Here is a 16,945-nt window from a genome sequence, read left to right on the forward strand (position 1 = left end):
AAATAGCCCTTGGTCTGTGATGATGAACGATCCACAGTCAGCTCACTTACCGACCCTGAATATGTATGAAAAGCCATAAAATTTAATGACGCTTTACCTTTCCAAAATGCAATACGCACTGGGATGCCTGTCTGCGGGAATACAACAATCCGCCCCTTTGTAAATCCTATAAAACATAGATTATGCTATGTATGCTGACCGCATGTGGACAGTATTGCAGCTGTATTTCAAAAAGAATGGGTCCTGTGGGTCCTGCATTTCCTGTGTGTGGAAATGCTGATGACCAAAAAGCTAGAATCATTAGACAGGGAACAAATCACAGAGGTATGTTTTCAAGAAGGCAAAACAAACAAATGCCGCCCCCCTTAAGGGGCTTCCTCTTGTCGCTTTGTGCATTGCGGCTTCTTGATTATCACAGTCTCTGTGTTTCCTGTGTAATAGCTGATGGCTTACAGGGTAGACACATCTCAGTAATTATATGTATTGGTCTAGGTGTGTGTGTGTGTGTTGTGTGGGTGTCCCATCTGAAGAAAAGCTCTGTCACTCTGGTAAATCATGCATAACAGTCTGACAGACAGGAAGAGCTAAAAGCATTCCGCTCCCACTGAGATGTTTTCCATCATAACATATCCAAGCGTTCTAGTTTCGAATCATCACACATACATGTATGCGCACATATGTGGAACGAGGAGGGCATCAGAGGACACAGAACAAAGAAAAGCCTTAATCATCAACATGCTGCAGCATCCTAATGATTTGCTTCCTCTGAAGGTCAAGACAACAAGCTGCAAATTAGGGGTGATCGAGCCAACAAAGCACAATATGGAGAGTGAATGGAGATGAATGCACTCTAGGTTCATCCAATAAATGCAAGGAGATAATTACAGGGTCATTAGGCTTTAATGATACTGATGATTTCGCCTGTACTCGTGCAGTATAAAACACATGGGGCTAGGAAAGATGACACTGGGGTGTATCTCTGACCTAGGAACGCTTTTGGTGACAATCAATCAATCAGTTGTCAATAAATCAATTAAATCTAATCCTTATGAGAATAAATCCTCAATGGAAAAAAGGTTTATCAAAAACACTATATAATACACTGTAAAACCGAACAGTGAAATTATTTGAATGAAATTAGTTAGTTTCACTCAAATAATAATGAAAGTTCATTGGACTTAATTGAAAAAAGTTCTGTAAACTCAAAATGTTGTTATAATAAGCTAAATTTAAAATGATTGAGTTTTCTAGTTCCCAGCATGCTTTGCATCAGACAAGAAGGAAAATAAATGTTGAAATTACGTGTTATTTAATTGTGTGTTTTTGTGCAAAATTAGCATATGTTTGTTAGATGTTAAAAGACCTTAAAAATGGTATTAAAAATGAAAACAAAATAAACAAACCAAATCAAAATTTGTCTTAAAAGATAAAAGGTTAAGGACAAAAGTAGATATAGCATTCAAAATTATGATGATTTTTTAAAATAAATTAACAAAATAAGATCCATTTGTTTAAAGAAAAAACTGTATGCTATTCATTATGAACAAAAGTTTGTTTCACAGATAAAAAAAAAAGTTAAGATGCAATTAATCTATTTCATGCAATCCAAATGCATTGTAATTTGCTTAATTTAATAACAACATACGTCTCCATTTAGATAAACAGGCATGTGTGATTGTGCATGTGTTTTACTGAAACATCTGAAGTGGGCAGATGTTTTGAGATTTTCAAGACCGTTTCCACAGTAACCAAGGCAGTAGCCATGAAGAGCAAAACCTTGAGTGGATTTCAATGAAACTTAACACTGCTTTTGCACGGATGAAGATTTTTGCTGCTTCTATTATGACAGAATCGTTCTAACCTTGATTTTATTCTCCAAAGGTGAAGTCACACAGCATTCCACTATCTTTATCTATAACTTACCTAAATTAGCTATAAAACAGCGTAAAATCTGTATGTAAAGTGTCTGAAGCTGAAGGAAAAGAAAAAGTTGTATAAGCCTATGAGGCAATAAAAAACAAGCACTATAATAAAGCAATCAAGAAATAAGGTAATCAGCTGAGCAATGTAGAAAGTGGATCAAAGAGAGATTAAAATGCAGAGAGTAATATTTAAGAGAGAAAGAAAGCCTAAGAGGAGATGAGAAAAGAACCTGAAGCCTTAAGACAATGCATACATTATGGCTCACCTCCGACGGGAAGTGTGATATCAAAGCTATGTTAATGCTCATAAACAGCTCAAAGTAATGAGACCGTCACATGCATCTCTGTCACATACCACCAGAAAACACAGCAATCAAAAGTAAACACTTCAGTACTTCGCTGCCATATTGCACCAAGACATTTCACACGTGTTTAGCTAAACATTTGGAAACGTCTTGACATCTAAGAAAAATGCGGAAACCGAGCAAATGAAATGTTTTTTGCTCTAGGAGGAGAAATAAACCGCAACACACAGATGCCACTCACAACTCTCCACCTCAATGGTTTCTTGTATGATTCGTGCATAATAAACATTAGATCTTCATGCGTGAAAGGAATTACGATGCTTTGAATTCCTTTCACTTCTTTTTAATTGTTATTTCACAGTTACTGGACAAAGATTAATCACTAGTCTCAGTCTCAGGACCGCCTAGAGTGTGTCTAATGCATATTGCTCACAAATAATGGCCAGATATGCAAACGATCTGATCTGATTGGCTGGCTTTATGCAATTTCACGTAATCAAAGGAAACAAATTAGTGTTTTAAAAGGTGCCAGGTTGTTGGAAGAAAATAATAAAAAAGAGCAATACTTATGGTACGTTCAATCCTACAGGGAAGTTCACATTTATAAGTTGTGAAGTCATTATTCAGTTATCAAATGGGTTCAAGTCACTTTGGTCGGAGCAAGATGGTGATACCATCTTTTTTTTTTTTTTTCTTACATATTTGTATAATAGAATCATATTTTGTAGATGCAACTTTAGTTTTACTGTAAATCAAAAAATATTAATAATTTCAACAAATTTATCATCAATACCGACATGATTTCTCATCGATACACACAACTCAAAAGACTCATAATTACGACATTATAGTAGCATTCATGAGCGTTCAACACATAAATACATTCTTTCCGACATGATCTAAATTCCAAACACAAAGTTAAACTTTTCCACCACTGTAGAACTATTCATGGAGACATTATTTGAATGAGCTACAGCTCAAGTAGCAAGCTGGTCTACTAGCGTAGAATCAATTTCAGATTTTCCACATGAAAAACAAGACTAGTCACTCAATTTAAATGTACTGTATTGTTCTTTTCCAAAAGATGTTGCAAACTGAACCAGACTTTATGCCTATAGTCAGAAATTAGTCTCTGTACGATCAATCATTACTCAGTTACTGTCTAATCAATTGTCATTAGCGATCAAGGTGCTGATGGGAAAAATGAGGCCTGCAATCTATAAGTGCTGTAGGGTCTTTTAATTCACACCTGCCTGGTTGATTAGAAATTCCTCCTCACTCATATTCCCTGAGCCCTAACAAAGAGCCTCGTTAGCCATGTTTAATTTGTGCCAGAACAAGCCAGGTTTGGATCTGGCACCTTTTTTAGTGGATTTCTCTGGAAAAAAAGTATGCTACTACTGCATGTTAAAAAACATCAAGTTTTGTCTACTGCCAATCGCTTGCAGTGTCAGTTGGGTTTTAATGGCAGATCCATCAGCAGTCTTTGTTCAACAACCTCATCATTTACAAATTAAGCACTGCTCGTTAGCATGTGATAGCTATTTTATCCTCTAACAGAGCCTGGCTAACCTCTGGTTGTGCTTTGACAGACACATTTTCGGATCTCTAAATCCTCCCAGGTGCTCATTGTGCTCTGTGGCATCTCTAGAGACGGTGAGTGGCACCTCTGGAGTGACAGACGGCCTTTGCTCAGCTCATGAGTCTGCCTGCACTGGGACATAAACTCACGGTGACAGCCTCCATTCAGGCCTCCCAGGTGTCTCCTCTAAAACAGCTATTCAACCTTTCAGCTTCTTAATGAGAATCAACAAAGCATCAAAGCCTTTCTAAACTCCTGCTTCCTGCCTTTAACTAAATGATTCTCTTGTTTTGAAGTACAGTGGGAAAGAATGTCACACAATGCAAGCTATACACTCTTTATTGTGTTTGTATAGTTGGCATTTCAAGTGTCCTGCAGTGTGATATGCTATACTTCACCTAAAATTATTTTAAATAACACATTATTAGACTTGTCACAACGTCAGAATTTTCACACCACTGCAGTATTCATGTTCAAAATGACTATACTGCTAATACCACCGGTAGGTGGCGCTGTGAGGTAATTGTTGTTGCGCAATAACACAAAATAGCTTGAATTTTATTTCTCAATCTACTTTAACTAAAAACAAAACACCCACACACACACACAAAATATACAATCATTAAATTGTGTTGTTTTCCAAAACACTTTACATTGTGTTTTGATTCAAACTTGGTTAAATTCTAAATTCTAAAAATCTAAAACCTTGATGTTCAATAAAGGATTTTTCTTTTTTTACAACAGCTTTATTATATATAATTTTAAGTAGGGCATGTTGGGTTAAGTTTGCTGTACCAAAACGTTTCATTTTATTTTCCCACTTAATAGTATAAAAAAACAAAAACAATAATTGTACTAATAAATAAAAAATAAATAAAGAAAAATTATTCTATACAACTGACTGAACTTGTTGTTGCCTGATTTGGATAAATTCCCCCCAAAATTTTAATCCTGACATTTAATCATTCTTGTAGTGCTCCAAACCAATGTTTTTTTTTTCATGAAATGAAAAAGGATCATATTTACAATGTTACAATTTACCGAACCAAAGCTTTCGAGCTTCAAAAAGTATGACAAAGCAATATATCTGTGAGTTAATCACTCAAAATCTTAGAATTCACTTTTAAAAAAATATTTTTGGTTTAATTATTCCTTCGAATAATATGATAAAAAACAAGGACTGATTTTACCACCCCTTTACATCACAAATACCCTCTTAAAAACACATTTTCCTCTCAATAGATGGAATACAACCTTATTTTGTTAATTACTCAGTTCTCAAAGAAAAGTTTTACCTTGCAGTAAAATTCAGTTTGACAGAGCAAACAACTGACAGCTTCAGAAGAATTTCAAGACCTTAGCCAGAGTTCATCTGTAGGTCTTTTCTTGTAAAGGATGCTTTAAAATCAACAAAGACATTTAGTCAACACATTAGCTGTCATCTCATGCCATCCCTTGGTTACTTTTCCCTAACTTGCACTTTCCAGAAAGTACCAAAAGTTAGTATTTTTTCAGATAAATAGGTAAGTAAAAATCCCTGAACCACACAGGTCACAACAACAGTGCTGTCGTCCCCATTAAATACGAGCCTGAAATAGTTTGTGGTGTGTGATAAATCACTGGCTAATGAGAGAGAGCAGGTTGGTGGTGCATTTGTATTCCGCCCAGCTGTTGGCAGACTTCTATCTGCTTTGAGCCTCTCATGGCCATAGAGGGAGCGAGAGTGACTGCATTAAGCCATTATAGTTTGCTGTTCATCCTGAACACAGATGTGCATACAGCCATTTCAGTCCATCATTTAGTGTCAATATGCGCAGGAGACAGAGGCCAGAGGAGGTAATCATATACGCAATAAACGCACCTACCAAATCTTTATCTTCATCAGCCGGGCCAAGTGAAGTGCAATTAGGGTCTCCTGGCGTAGGACACATTGCCTAGCTGCTTTTTACAGTTTCTGCTTGGGTACGGCTGTAGATAAGAAGCCAATTCCATTACCAAAAACTAGTGCAAGGATACAGCAAGAGCTTTAATGCGCTCTTTACCACTTAAGTGAGTATATCAAGCATGCCGTGTGGCACTGTCTCATTTTATAGCTTCTGCAGACCTCTTTTTATGACTCAGTATCTGCTTACTTTAGTAAGATCTGCTTACTGTAAGCCATACCTGGCCAGCCATGTTTGCAGCAGGGGGGAGCTGTATCCGATGCCACCTACTGCATCAGAAGGTTTTCTCAGCTTTACTCCCTCAGGTCAGCTCATCAAAGACACTCAAGTGGTCTGCAGTTTCAAAAGGAAGGAAGACTTTATCAGGCGGTGAGCACGAACAGAAATAAACTGGAATGAGAGTAGTAGGGCTAGCAATAGGCTCTTTTTAAACACTGCTTTGTGAAGCTCTGAAACCTTTGTGAATCATTTGTTTCAAACTATTTCATAATGTTTCAATCTCTGTGAACCCATGAACCAGTCTATGGTTTTTACCTTATCTCTGATCCATTTTATACATTATTAATGACACATTTGTATACTGAATAGGAAGACTTGTAGAGATTAGTCTATTACTGACATGATTAACCAAGCTCTCCACAAAACAAATCACATTTACTAGACTACTCTTTCAATAAAACATTTGCTGTTGGTTTGTAAAAGGTGTTTTTAGGCCTGTTGAGCAGAGCTTTTATTGCATTTACCATTCTGACCAGCAAAAGTCACTAGTATGTGGTGTTACAAGTCGAAAAGGTTAACCATTTTGCAAAGCAACTGGTTCAATGGATTCAAAGTTCTGAAAATATTTATTTCTCCCATCACTAAGTATGGCTGAATTATATTTTAATCGCAATTCCGATTTATGCTTCTCTGAATTAATTAAGCATAATTGTCTGTGCCCACTAATTATTTATCCTGAAAACTTGTTATTAGTAACACGCCTTCACAAGCTATCATGCAAATTGCCAGATATCAAGTGCTTAAATCCCCTATAAATGGATACTCACCTACTCTGTGTTTACATACTGTAATCTTCCCAACCTGGCAACAATGTGACTTGTGCCCTCTCTGCACCAAGAAAAAATAGTTGGAGCTTAGTGATCTCTACTGCAATATTATGCTCAAACTAAATTGTTTTCTTTCATGTGGCGGTTTGTGCTGTTTGCTACTAACCTGAACTGTAATAAATCTGAACATTATTCTGGACTGTATTTTTTGTAATTGTAGTTGCTGAATAAATGTCATTACGCCGTCCTTTTAAGGGAAAAATATTAACATAATTTGGAATTGTTGGTGTTAATACCAGGAAATTTACTGGTATAGCTTTTGAGAGAAACATCTTATTATAACACTTTTCATGAAAACAGTTTATTTATATAAAAAATAGGTTTATTTATATAATAAATATAATACATTAGGAAACTAAATTAGGTAAAATAATGTGAGTTGACATTCTTTTGATTTGTGCTTATGTAAAAGTGTAATAATTCTCATGATATCTAAAATATATATACATGAAATGACACTAATCATGATTATCGTGATTATAATTTTTTGAGTAAAACAGTCATGATTATCAGTTCAGTGCAGCTCTACAGAGTTGGATATTCACTGATACTGATTAACAATAGAACATACTATTCTGCTCATAAATGCAGACCTGAGTAAACAACTACGATGTGATAGTATAGGTATAAGAATGCATCACCCTGGACCAGATTAAGGCCATCCATGTTGTTGAGGCTCTTCCTCTATGTCTGTAATCTGATCAGTTCAGATAAAATCAGGTCTAACGCTCTGATGCACTCGCCAACACAAAACACTTCCGTTCTCAGAACACAACACAAATATTTATCCCATTTTCACCTTGCGAATACAAGACTAATATTTGCAAACAGATTAGACGGGGGATTGGCATTGCTGAAAGGCCCTATAATAGAGATCAGAGGAAACAAATATGAATTGTTTTTATATGTATGTGTATAGAAATCATTCCAAGCCAGTTCTGTTTAGATGATGAGGCTTAAATAAGTGCAGTATGGATGCATGGGCTACTTTAAAGAGATAGCTTTGGTTAGCTAAACTCTATTAATCTCGTTATGGATGACACAGGCTTTGCTCCATACAGAGGAAAGCAGAAGGTAGCGGTGATATGCTAATGCAGATGACAGCTAATGCACGCTGATGATTTATTTCTAGATCAGAGAGGTCTGATGAAGCTTCAGTCACCAAAGACTTTCAGTAGCACCACAACAACAAACAACTGCGCAGAATATCAGCACTCCTATAATCTTCTATGACTCCATCTTTGGATCACACTCCTCATTTTATGGTCTACTCCACCACATTTATTAGAAGTCAATGTTAACTGAGTACACAAATGTGGGCGACAATCACAACATTTCTCAAGAATATGCCCAAGGATTTTATTAAAAGAAAATCTGGATATTACACTCCTCTAAAAAAATCTGAATATTACACTCCCACACAAATACAAAAACAATACTAATATTTGCATATATTTTTTAATGATTCTATTTTAAGACAAACTGCATTGACATGAAATGGCACAGATATATTCAAAGCAATTAAACCCACCACCATGGCCCACAATTTTAATATTGAATATACTTCCAAACACTCTTGAACATCATTAAAATTATGCTTTGATAAATTCCATATGTTACATTTGAACTGGAGCACTTGGAAATGGTAGGGAATCCACTAGAGTATTGATAATGCTATTATGATATTATTAGATTAGATAAATCATCTTTTGTCACTTCCTCTTCCTTCTAGTGATTTATTCCCTATTTTTACCCTTGATGGCCTCTAATCCATGATAATTTTTCTATGTTCAAGTCTCAGTGGACCACATCAACCACCGTCCAGTACAACAGTGCTGCAGACAAAGAGTAACACACACATTCATTGTGAACACAGAGGAAAGCCTCCAGTCCCCAACACATACACATAACTAATGGCATTATAGCTTCATTGGCCTTTGTACCCAGAATCTATTTCTATTCACAGCTGTCAGTTTTCTCTTGCTTAAAGCAGCAGGGTGACAAGATCAAAACAAGGCACCAGTGCCTCAGTGACAGCTCATTATCACAGACAAACACCCCCTAAAGTGACTCCCACTCGAACCTCTGCCATTTTACCTCGCCGCCTCTCCTGTCACTCTGACAACAACCACACTCTCCCCATCTCCGAACGCCAGCACTCCCGAATCCGGAATTCAGAACGTTTAGAGCTGATCATGACCTCACCGTGGCTGTGTTGTGATTTTATGCAGCTTCCAAAGCTGGCTGTTTTGAGTGGAATTGTTTCAGTTTATGTCTCTTGCCAAATGTTTTCTGAACAGCTGCCCGAAAGCTTTTTACATCCCAGTGACTCTGTCCTCTGCGACTCAAAAATAGCTTCCGGAAGATTCAGGTGGTGCCTCACAGCATCTTCAGAAACACTGCAGGGTAGTTTTTAACCTGTGCGGACATGTGATAAAAGAATAACCTAGGGGGTCTGAGATGTTACTTTTTAGTATTGGCAAACATCTTGAGCGGCCATCTGCCGTGTATCTCAAAGTTGGATATAAGATCATAATGTTAACTAAAGGTTGAGTTTTGACCTCATATCCAATATCTAATCTATTTTGACATGTTTACATTCATCTGTTTGGGTCACAGATCTATTGGGTTTAATTCTATTGTTTTAGCTGACATAACTCATGCACAACAGCTGGTCACCCAGGCCTGCAAATACTCCATACCAGTCAGAGCAGATACAGTGTACAAATCTTCCACAGAAAACAACATGGATGATTAACTGACAGAAATAATTTAACCTTGTAGTCTATGACATCAAAGAAAGTCACAAAAGCTAAAGGAATAAATATAGGATTATTCTTTACTCAACCAAACACATTTACACTACCAGTCAAACTGGTATAAATACTGTTTTTAAAAAATGTTTTTGAAGGAAGTTTTTTTATACTCACCAAGGCTACATTTATTTGATAAAAATGCAGTAAAAACAATAATATTATGAAATATTATTACAATTTAAAGCTTTCTATTGAAAAATCTTTTAAGATGGCAAAGCTGAATTTTCAGTAGCCATTACTCCAGTGTCACATGATCCTTCTAATATGCTGATTTGGTACTCAATTATTATCAGTTATTATTACTGCAATAGAACAGCATTTATTAGAAATATATATATTTTTAAATTTATTTACTGTAGCTTCGTCCTTGCAAGTTATTTATTTATTTATTTTTCAAAAAGAAAATAAATCCTGTACGTCTGAATGGCAGTGTATTACAATGTCCACAAATATATTAAGTAGCAATATTTTCAACATAATATGACAATAAGAAATGTTTCCAAATCAGCATATTATTTTTGAAAGATCATGTGACACTGAGTAATGACTGGAGTAATGGCTGCTTACAATTCAGCTTTGCCATCACAGGAATAAATTCCTTTTAACTTTTTTTTCATAGAAAATAATATTTCACAATATTCCTTTTTTTTATGTATTTTTGTATCAAATAAATTCAGCCTTAGTAAGTATAAGATACTTCTTTCAAAAGCATTAAAAAATCCTTAATTATTCCAATATTTTGACCGGTAGTGTATATAGCTTCCCAGGTTTCTCTCAATTCTATATTTGGAGCAAGAAATGCAGAGGAACAAACCAGAGACATGGCTGCTTCTCCAGACATCCGTAAACAGCAGCATATTAGGTTTCATCATCTCAGCACAGTTAACATGTCTCCTAATTGCTCACATGCAAAAAGCAACTGTATGACTGAAACGATCTTAACAACATCTGTCTCAAACATGCAGCTCACAACTTACTGTACCACTATAAATCACCTACAATTTATCAGGTCTGCTGTGATTCCGGCCTGCTAGTTGCATCATTTCAAAGAAAGCTCAGTTTTACTCTAAACTGCAAAATAACTCAATGAGTGTGATAATCCTTTTTACCCTTTCCAATTCCTTACTCAAACAATCACGCAAGCTGTGGGAATCATTGCGCTCTTGCTGGCTTCTTGGCTCTATCTCATCTTATCATGGGTCTAAGCTCAGCAAGAGTAATTAAACAAGTCTGAAGGACTTTCTGGCATCCTGGCACCACATTCAACACAACAGACAGCCACGGGAGTTTTAGGATCGGTCCATAGTGCTGGAAAACATGCTAATTTCAATGTTATGTAAAGAAGGGCAATCAATGCTGCACATTTTACTACAGATGTTAAAATAATTGGGTACATTAACCTACACGGCTGACCTACAAGGTCTACACACAAGCAGTTCCACAAATCTATTACACATTAAATATGCAGTTTGTTAGAAGTGCTGTAACATGAATATCCTATTATAAAGTATAAGACACTCTTTCTATATTGTCTTGTCAGCATGATAAAACCATAGTTTCCCACACCCTTATCCAGAAAGACACTCGCAAAGTCACTGGCTCCTCAGAGCTGCTGTGTGAGCCATAAATTGAATTATAGCACCACCAGCCAGTGGAAGAGGTGCTGCAGTTCAGTTACCCATCTACTCCCTGTGAAAACTCAAACATTGTGGCCAAATTTATAAAGCAGCTTCATATCAAACAACATATTTCTTATGTTTGTGTTTTACAAACTTAGGAACAACAATATAATATAGAAAATTGCATTTCATTTGAAGTAATTCTATATAAATTGAGGATTTTTGTCAAAGTAACTGATGGAATTTGACAGCTTAAAATAAAACAAACATTTATGGTATATTATTTTGCATTTAGATATAAAATATAATTTTGGAACATAGATTATATATAATTGATATTTTAAATATTTAAAGTAATAAAATATATTGACTTGGAAAAAAATTCTAAAAGCTCAAGAGCATCATAAAATAAAGCATGCAAGAATATACAACATAACTATTTTGTTAATTTAACTTTTTTTGGTAAAAGAAAGGTTAATGAAGACAGATGAAGACATTTCATATTGCTGTTCATGTTTCAGGTGTGTATGGCAAACGACGATAAAACCTAAACAGCAATGACAAGAATCAGTCTAAAAAGCCCTAAATCTTAATGTAGGTGTTCAGAATAATCAAATAGAGCTGCACACATCATCTAAATAACCAAAGACCACTACAAAATGCTCTTTAATTTCTTCTCTCCTACAGCCCTTAATATTAACCCAGCATGCTTGAAATTCATTATTAAAACCATTTGCTAAAAGATGAAATACAACTCCTGCCTATTTAATCACGCACAAAATAAATTTTTTGGTGGAAAATCACAATATGAAATGCAAGTTCCTTCGCTGCAGTGAATGCAAATATGACTTTTATCGGAAAAATCGCACGAAATCCGAATGCACATATGACTGGGATACGCCTCCTATATCATCGACTGGATCGGTGCCAATTCTGATGACTATTACTTCATTGCTTCTACTGTTCAATATCTCACAAATAAACCCTCATGACACAGAGAATGACACTCTTAATGTCACCATTACTTATAACAGAGCAGATGCAGATTACGGATGTGGATGCATATGAAAGAATTGATTTCAATCTAGTCTTTCAACACAACCCCCTCCACCGCCCAACAACCAAACAAACACACACACACACACACACACACACAAACCCATCCATCCCATTATCTCAACTAGCCTATACTAGCCTATACAAGCACTCTGTCCAAACCATGGCTATATCTTTTATGCGTGAAGCTGATGTTCTACAATAAGCTATTATGAAGCATTTCAATGCACTTATTTCTCATTTCTGAGAGCAAAAGAGAGTTCTTCTCCTTAAGACACATACTGACCTTGCCTAAAAACCAAAGCCTCTCCAGATACTCTGAAAACAGATCCAGACACTCGGCACCGATTCTTCAAGGCGGTCGAGAAGGGACAGTTCAATGTGAAAAGCCATTCAATATTCAGACAGAAAAGTTTACCTAGCAGAAGGAACGCCAGTCCGGCTTGAAGCACCGAGGGTCAGAGGAACCGAATCTTCTCACTTGTCATATTTCCCCATGTTGTGCTCCACTGGATTCAGACTAAATTCAAAGGTGCGTGCGATATGAAGGCATCCAACTCCCCAAAGCCCATATCCAAAGCCACTAAAATCCAATGGGTTTTTCCTTTCGACGTAATGGATGGATATCCCCAAAAACGTACTCTGAGGGACAGTCAAATTCCTGCGCAATGTGCCCGACGCCCCTCAAGAAAGCCAAGTACTTGTTTTCCCCTCAGAAGCGCGGAAGCTCGTGCCATTCTCCTCCCGCCCGTCGACGCACCTCGCTCGAGCGCGAGCTTTCGTCCGCATTAAACCCGGGAAGTCAAATCAAATCTCAACACAGAGACCTTCTCACCACCGCACCTTTACAAGTAACGTTACTTCCTCCCCGCTTAATCCACACAATCACTGACCGACTGCCTTCCGCGCCAACCCTCCATCCAAAAGGTACCAAAAGTGTCTTCTCCTCAGACAGCGTACGCTCTACACACGCGACTGGAGATGGAATAATAACTCGAAATGTCTCCGATAAGTCGCTATAACACACATGGGATGCTGGAAATTTAAAGGGGGGTCTAATTAATTGCCCGTGAAGCGGGAAGAGGGAGCAAACTCCTCATCATAAAGGTCGAGCTGTTTAAACAAACTAGTTTTGCACCAGCCGCTGCCTGGGATCATCCGTATAACTGCTGTTCTCTCTCCCCTGCTGTTCGGATTGGGAGAGAGAAAGCAGGACATCATCACGGATTGGCTCAGACTGACGCTCTCAATACTTGATACGTGTGTCACTCTGCGCCTCTCAGTGAGAAGTGTTGTTGATTTAGTGCTCGAAGACGACGGAAAAGGTCAAGAAAACCACGGACTATCATGGCAAGCTGCTTTAACGTTTATTGCTTAAAACATAGTACTGATAATTACTTTTTAAACTAATAAATTATCCAGTATTACGTCTAAGGATTTTTTTTTTTCACTGGCTATCTTTTCATTAGATACTATTAAAGGGTTAGTTCACCCAAAAATGTAAATTTTGTTATTAATTACTAACCCTCATTATGTCATTCCAAACTCGTAAGACATTTGTTTGCATGTATCTTCAAAGCACAAATTAAGATATTCTTTATGAAATCTGAGAGTTCTCAGAACCGTAGACAGTAACACAACTGCAATGTTCCCAGTCCCAGAAACGTAGCAAGGACATTGGCATATGCTAACCTGATCGCATGAAAGTGCACCAAATAAAAAAAAAACTTATGGTATTGATACGCAAAAATGGACTTTGGTGTGTGTATATGCTACGCGATGGGTAGGATTAGGGTTGTGGGGTAGATGCATATCATATGTACGCAAAAACTGCATATCATATGCACGCCAACAAATTTTGTATCATATGCAAGCGAAAACTGCATATTATAAGCAAACATGTGCATATCGTATGAACACCAAAGTCAATTTTTGCATTTCAATACCATGAGTTTTCCTTTTTATTTGGCGTACTATGTAATCAGCGTTGTTTAGACATAAACAACGCTGATTACATTGATTACATTCTTGGGACAGTGCACACATTTGTCGTGGTAACTCGGGGAGAAGAATTGTTTAATAAATTATGTTATTTTTGTTTTCTTCGTGCTTAAAAAGTATTCTTGTATTAAACGTTTCATGCATGAATTGTGACAACCTCCATCAAGGTTAGTTTGCTTTTTGCTTGTATTGCTCTTAGGCCATGAAAAACAAGAACTTTTATTTTATTTCACACATATTTCATTCTAATACAGCACTGGCACAGTAATACTGTGTGTATTTAACAAATCAAATAATAAAATGATATAAAATCATGTTAAAATTGCAAAATATCAACAAAAAAATATAAGGAAAGATGAGAGTGGACAGATGATTATTTAGATTTTCCTCACATTCTAAAATAAATACTTGGAAAATGTAACAATAATATGACTCCTTAGATGTTACTTGATGTTACAACATTTTTATTATTTATTTATGTATGCATGTATGCATGCATTTTAATCAGCAAGAGTCTCCTAGGACAGAAGGAATGGATGGATAGTCTGAAGCACCTTGGCATTTCTGACTGGTCGTCAGACATCTTGGTTTGGAGAAGAAAAAAACCCCACAAATTATGGCTTACCACTAGGTGGCAGTTTATAGGATGATGCCTAGTGACCACTCTAGTAGCTGATGTGCAGATCAGTGTTAATTACGTCGTCGACGACGAAAAATATTCGTTAACAAACCTTTTTTCTGTGACTAAGACGAGACGTTGACGAGCTAAAACTAATATCTGACTAAAACTATGATGAAATTTATGCCACATCTTCGTTAACAAGACGAGACGGGACTAAAATGTTATTGGAGGACTACCGGACATTCAAAATACATCCTATAGGCTAAGTTAACTGTCTTGTCTTTCAAAATGTGCGTCTCTGTCATTGGATAAGGTGCGTTTGCATGGCAGCCGCAGTGGACGGATAGGCTACAAAAACGCGAACTAGCGATCTGAAACAATGGCCTCAGCTCCCGAAGGGTTAGGGAGTGGGTGACCAGACATCCCATTTTTCCCGGGAGTCACAATTCATTGGCGATTAACTTAAAGTTAGTGAAGGTGCGATAGGCGGAAACGCACTGATAGAAGTGCTCTCTCTCGCGCACGCTCCACTTCTTCAGTTCTCATACAGCGCGCGATCACTACACACACAGCAGTCCAAATGTCTATCATGTAGAGTATCTCACGGAAATACAGTCCGTTATGGTTTAAGTGAGCTTAAACAGGTGGGTGAAAACTGAATGTATGTCAGTAGGCTATTACATGCATACCTTCCGTCTTAAATGGACAGCATTCCTAATTATCTGTCATAAATGTTAACCAACAAAAGATGTTAAATAAATGTATACTTGTTAAGTAAACCTTCTGTATCTGAAAAATACCAGTTTTTCCAAATTCAATCCTTGATTCAAATTTCTCATAACTAAGCTTAATTGATTTGGTCTAAAGAGAGAATAATTGATGACTCTTTTAGTTTGAATACTACGTATAAAATAGCTACCAAAATAAATGTTGGTAACTGCAGTTTGACTAAAAGTTGACAAAAATGCAATGACTTTTCATCGACTAAAACTATGAAAGACTCAAATGACTAAAACTAGACTAAAACTATGGAAGACTCAAATGACTAAAATGTGACTAAGACTATTAAGCATTTTCGTCTCAAGATAAAGACTAAGACTAAATCAAAAATGCCTGCCAAAATTAACACTGGTGCAGATATGCATAAAACCCATGCATATGCATGAAAATGGCTTTCTGAATAGCTGTCCACTATAGTGACCTATATGCACGAAAGTGTTAAATTGTTTAACTGTAATTCATTGGTATAATGACTACAGTAGAACACCAGTAAAGCTAGACATCCATTCTGGTGAGGCTTGGGACAGTTACTTAAAGTGTAAGTTCCTAAATAACAGGTACCAGTGAAACTAGAACACATACTTTAATTAGTTGATATCACAAATCAACAGCATTACACGAGAAAAAATGGGGGTATTGTTGTAGAAATAGTTACTTGTAGAATAGATCAGTAGCAAAAATAAGCTTTTTACTGACTACTTTAATAAAACTAGAAAATGAGAATAATCAATTTAAAGGAATAAACGTTCATCCGGCTTGCCATACATGGACAGGTTATTGTCTGTCACTGATCACCGTTCAACGCAAAACTCTCAGTCCCGTCCACGGAAACCAGCAGATGGTCGGGATTAAGAACGAACCTTATGTGGTCCGCGTGCAGGAATGTTCCACGCAGTGAATGCAGTGACGCCAGTGAATGGTGCTGCAGCTGATTAAGCTATAAAGCTTTGAGGTGCCGCCGCTGAAATACCGCTTCCACCCTCGCTTTGTGTTGTGTGGGGCAGGAGATCGATTACTTACGATCATACCAATAAAAGCGTCAACGCTGCATTTACCTCTGCGTCAAGAGTTCACTCATTACATATTGCTTGACATTTCAGATATCGATATAAATGCAACTCTTGCGTTCTATGCCGTAATTTAAAACACTCTGAGTTAATGGCCATCAAAACCTATGTCATCATGACTATTAC

The 16,945-nt window shown here is 36.8% G+C and overlaps 1 protein-coding gene across 1 annotated transcript in view; it reads right to left on the bottom strand.

Annotated features, from left to right (window-relative positions):
* LOC306850525 (leucine-rich repeat and fibronectin type-III domain-containing protein 5-like) overlaps window positions 1-13,485 on the bottom strand; it is a 46,935-nt gene extending 33,450 nt beyond the window's left edge. Inside the window, exon 1 of the mRNA XM_079386198.1 lies at window positions 12,768-13,485. The gene's annotated coding sequence lies outside the window, so the exon portion shown is untranslated. The remainder of the gene's footprint in view (window positions 1-12,767) is intronic.
* Window positions 13,486-16,945: the final 3,460 nt, after the last annotated feature.

This window comes from Barbus barbus (assembly GCF_936440315.1).
Source record: "Barbus barbus genome assembly, chromosome: 30".
In the NCBI taxonomy this organism is placed as follows: Eukaryota; Metazoa; Chordata; class Actinopteri; order Cypriniformes; family Cyprinidae; genus Barbus; species Barbus barbus.